General features: G+C 35.7%; 1 long non-coding RNA gene across 1 annotated transcript; it reads left to right on the forward strand.

The window, feature by feature from the left end:
- Positions 1-1,739: 1,739 nt before the first annotated feature.
- Positions 1,740-3,961, forward strand: LOC115240086. Its single transcript, XR_003884735.1, has 4 exons — positions 1,740-2,740; positions 3,238-3,469; positions 3,580-3,738; positions 3,824-3,961. It is a non-coding gene; the product is annotated as an uncharacterized LOC115240086 (long non-coding RNA).
- The last annotated feature ends 1,650 nt before the right edge of the window (positions 3,962-5,611 follow it).

The following is a 5,611-nucleotide window of genomic DNA, read 5'->3' on the forward strand; positions in this document are numbered from 1 at the left end:
GCGATCAACCTCTTTCGGCAACTAGCCCCTCACAAGCAAGCCATATATAAATATGTTACCCTTCCTCAATTCCAACATTCGTATCATTCCATGTATCTCTCCCCCGAAATTATATATCCTCAACAGGACTTTCTGGATAAACTGGAACAATTCCCCAAACATTACGCACAAAGCATTTTTATGCAGGCCTTCGGTAAAATTATAGAAGGAACGGTTACTCTATACGGATGGGTCTAAAGTCGATGATAGCACATATGTGGGATCTGCCTGCTATTCCCCCCTACCGAGAATTCAACTTATGCATAAGATTCCATCCCAAGCCTCTGTTTTCTCTGCGGAGGCTTGGGCGATATATAACGCGATTTTACTTATACTTGACATCAATGCTCCAGAAGCAACTATCATCTCCGACTCTATGAGTGTGCTTAAAGCACTTCAAAAAACTACTCTTATTGTTAGTCAAAACAATTATTTAATCCCGCTTATAAAGGCGAAACTCGAGACGGCGCGCGAGCTAAAAATCCACATTCAATTTATTTGAATCCCGTCACATAGAGGGATTCATGGCAACGAAAAGGCTGATAAATTAGCCAGACGAGCAACAAAAGAAGGTATAACGCAGTTTTAAGGTCCCTTATTCGGATTTCTTTTCTGTTTCCAGAGAAAAAATTAAACTTTGACTTTGATAAATACATTGAGCACTGGGCTAGATTTAAGGGCACTTTCAAGCGTTCTTTGAGAAAATCTACAAGAAATGCAGGAAACCTTGGTATTATCGCACTAGCCTTACCAGGGAAGCCATAGTTACAATTTCACGCATTCTAACCATTACAATCTTAATCACAGTCTATTTCGAAAAAATTTATCTAACAACGATGCCTGCCTGTGCGGATATCCCTCCCAAGATATTAATCACATCGTGTTTCATTGCCCTAATACACGAGATAAATCTTCGTATCTAAAAACCGCTATTGCTAATTTGGCTGAACCTCGAACTGATAATCTTTTTGACATTCTAAAAAATCCATCTGGCATAATTTGTAGATTAATCACTGTTTCCTTAAAAGCATGTAAAATGAACATTTAAAATTCCCGCTGCGCCGCGTGGTTACTCCATGACATCGCACCGTCGCCCTTTCTGATCCCTTTAACCTATACTGGAACACACCGAACCGTTTCGGCACGCATCTCCACACTGTAGAATCAAACTGTTAACAAGTTCATTACGATTAAATCTATAAAGGCCATCACACACAAAATTCCGTAAGGACATAATATGTAAGCGTAAGAAAACTGCCCAATCGAGTATTGGGCTCTCCATAAAAGTGGAGGGGTTACGGAGAGCCAAATACTCGATTGGGATTGGTCGATTTTCTTACGCTTACGTCTTACGTCCTTACGGAATTTTGTGTGTGATGGCCTTTACGGATACGCCTCTGTAAACATAAGTACATTAAAGGCTATCAGACACAAAATTCTGTAAGGAAGTAAGACGTAAGCGTAAGAAAATGGACCAATCCCAATCGAGTATTTGGCTCTCCGTAACCCCTCTACTTTGACGGAAAGCTCAATACTTGATTGGGATTGGTCAATTTTCTTATGCTTACGTTTTATGTTCTTACGGAATTTTGTGTAATGGCCTTTTACGGAACGCCCTCATTTAACGCCACTTCCGTATTCATCATACGTAAGGTTCTGGCCGTATTGACCCTCGACCGAGATTCGCTCGCGGACCGTTGTAGAGTGTACATTGTGCAGTGCGTCGTCAAGTTTTATTTTGAGCTTTGAGTTTTATTAATCCTAGTTCGTAGTGCTTCTCCTAATCAGCTCTTTTTAGAGCTTTATATTATTCATTTAAGTTATTTATCATTCCTAAATACATCTGTGGAACAAGTTAACGACGATAATACGGCTCGCTACGCCTCGGGCCTTTACCCGGCGTTTGCCCGCCATATTGAATTACTATTCTCTTTGTGTCGTCATCGTATTATCAACTGCCTTTGTTGTGTTATCGCAATTAATTGCTGTTGCGTATTGCTTCTACTCGTTGACAACATCTAAATTCTATCATGCCTCGAGACCCTGGTTTTGAATCTCATTTCCAACAATTTTCCTCTACCTCAAGATTCTATCGATAGCGATATGGAAATCGATCCTTCAATGGAAATCTTTTCGACACAACAGCCCAAACAAAATCATTCGTCTGACATCCAAACCTCTTCGAACACAGTCGATTCCAAGAATTCAAATTCCAAAACTCTCAAGAGACAAATACACCAAGAGGAAGTCATAGTGCAACCCAAAAAATTCAACACTTCAAAACAGCTTCCAGATACGGCAATGAATAACAAATATTCTAATTGTTGCCAAGGCCCGTTTGAAATTATCGTCACTTCTGTAGGAGAGGTTAACACCTCTCTTCATCCTCTCACAGTGGGCCGTCTCCTCAGCTCTACTTAAAAAAAAAGATATCATTGAAATCAAGAAACTTGGTTTTTCTAAAATATCCGTATTATTCAAATCTCGCGAGGCTGCTAATAATATTATCAGTAATCCTATTCTTAAATCTAATAACCTAATAGCCTACATTCCTTCTTTCAAAGTCTCGAGACAAGGAGTAATTATAAATGTTCCACTTGACCTCACGGAAAGCTTGATCAAGGATGAAATAGACTGTCCGTTTAAGATTTCCTCTGTGCGGAGGCTTAATAGAAAAGCAATTGATCCAACAACAAGATCGGTGAGTTACATTCCATCAAAATCCATTGCTATCACTTTCGAGGGTCAAAGTATTCCACAATATCTTTATTTATATATGATTAGATATGAAATTTCCCCTTTTGTTTCCAAACCCTCTCTTTGTTACTCTTGCTATCGATATAGCCATATAAAAACCCAATGCAGAGGGCAACTACGTTGCTTCCACTGTGGCGACAAATCTCATGAAAGCGATACTCCTTGCCCTTAAAGCGATCAACCACCCTCATGTATTAATTGTAAAGGTCCTCACAAAACCAACGACCTTTCCTGCCCAGAATGGCTCACTCAAAAAAGAATACTAGAATTAGCTGCTTACAAAAATGTCCCTATCCTAGAGGCCAAAAAAATCATTCGCGGATCTAACAACAAAGGGTGTCTTCTGAAATGCGCTGAAAGTACTGACAGTACTGTTTTCGCGTTCCGAAAATGTTTTCAGCATGCTGCAAGAGAATAATAATTACTTTTTAACGAAAATAGGTCCTAGGGACTTGCTGACTTCCGGCTGATTTTGCACATACTCCCGAGGTAGTGCGAGTTCAGTAATGCATATGGCGGTTCGCGGTTTCGTAATACGTGAAATATTGAATCGGAAAAGAAGGAAATAATAATAACAATATGTCATTAAATAAATATAAAATACTTGAAGAAAGTACAAATAATACGTACGAAATATTTTTAACAACAACCGATTACGAGAAAGCATTAGCAGGTAACTTACAATTAATTGAAGAGAATCTTTATGAAAATAAAGTCATAGGAATCTTTAAAAATAAACAGTTATAAATTTATAATTTTAATAATATTTTATTGATATTACAGATAAAAATTTTGTTTCTCGAGTATTAAAAAATATAAAAAGAAGTGGAATGAGTCCAGAGAAAGGAGATGTTGAAGATGTTATGTGTGAACCAGAACAAAGTTATAATAAAGAAAATAATTCAAATAAAAACTTTGAAGATGGTGAAAATTTAGAAACAGGTATTTATATTAAAAATATATTTATTTATTTATATTATAATTTGATAACCTTAACTATATAATTGTTAATGTATTGAATTATTAGCTATTTGGTCTACAAATGCAACATTGTTATTTCTGGCCTTATACCAAGAATATGCACCAGACATAGATAATGGAAAATGCAGTGAAAAACTGTTTTCCAAAAAATATCTAAAAAATTATCAGAAAGCCAATTTGTTGTCTCCCCAAAACAATGCATGACAGAATTAACATCTATGAAAAGAATGTATAAGAAAATAAAGGATCATAATTCTAAGTCTGGAAATGACCGTCAAACGTGGCCATATTGTGAAGTAAGTATTAATATATTTTAATTATCTTCTTTGGTAGCATTAAAACCAGAAAATATTATTATTTTAAATACTTATTTTAAATACTTCTACAGCAAATGGAAGAGGTATTTGGTAAAAAACCATGGGTGAAACCATTATGTACACAGTCATCAACTGAAAATAATTTAGATGAAACAGTAACAGCTACAATTGTTGATGAGCCTTGTAAGTTTTCGTTAAATAAAAAACAATTATTTTATAACTAAATATTTTACGAGATATTTTATTTTTTATATCAAAATATGTCAGATTAAAATATAAAATAACTCAAAAAGTACTTAATGAAAGAATATTTTATTATAGTGTTTTGAAAAGCTCTCGCGGTAAGCTACAAGAATATGTAATAATAAATGGGGAGTTCCATTTAAGAAAACATCGACCGCATTGACCTCACCTTGAAAAGACCACTTAAGGTCAAATCCATATTTTTATCATGTGGCCCCCTCGAAACCATGCAACTTTTGTCTGAAACATTTTTTGATATCTCACTTCGTTTCCAAAAAATATGCCCGCGTCACTATAAATGCCGCACCCTGTATATATACATATATAATATATAATTAAAAACAAATTCATATATCTTTGTACTTTCAGCTGCGAAAAAAACAAAGTTATCAAGTGTTGTTGATAAACATTTGGAAAAGTTATTAGAAATTAAAGAACAAGCAAGACAGGATAAAAAAATTCACCATGAATCAGCAATGCGTCGCCTTGATGCACTAAATCACATATGTTATATAAACTTATTGAGAGAGAGGATAAAAAGTAAACATTTATTATAACGACATATATATATGTTTATATACGACTTTAAACGTGCAATGCATAAAAGTAATGCAATGAGAAGTAAACGGTTCAAATATTCAGTATTATTTTTTCATTAATTATGTTGTCATCTAGTTTTATTTTTGTGTTTTCGCGCTAAGAGTAATCTACGCATATACGACTGTAATGATAGTACTACCAACCAAAGAGGGCGTTATAAAATATATATATATATGTATGTACGAAAATATAGTTGGTTATTCGACAGTTATACTTGCGACTCGTGTACCAGCTGAACCTTGCTTAATAATAAAGTATTACAACAGGTTATGGGCCCAGTCTTATGAGAAAAGTGATGGACAAAGTTTTTTTTTATCTCGGACAAAAAAAAAGACCTGAAAGTAGAGTGTCGTTCTTTGTGTAAAAAGTTTTTTTTTTTTTGAGGTTAACCGCGTGGTTGAAAAGACACAATGGCTAACGAGGACATTAACACAGGCACATTTGGAATAAAGAAGCTTCGCGGTATATCCAACTATCAAGATTGGAAGTTCCAAGTAAGAACCCTGTTGGAACACAGAAATCTGTGGTCGGCAGTCGAACCCGATACGGACGCGCAAGAAGCACCTATTGCCGTGGACGCTGAAAAAGACAGAATAGCATGCACAACTATTTGTCTTTTGGTTGATCCAACGTGTTTCTTAAAGATGCGGCAAGCGACGTCTGTAAAAACGGCC

Source organism: Formica exsecta, unplaced genomic scaffold (genome assembly GCF_003651465.1).
Source record: "Formica exsecta isolate Colony F162 unplaced genomic scaffold, ASM365146v1 scaffold403, whole genome shotgun sequence".
NCBI classification, from domain to species: Eukaryota; Metazoa; Arthropoda; class Insecta; order Hymenoptera; family Formicidae; genus Formica; species Formica exsecta.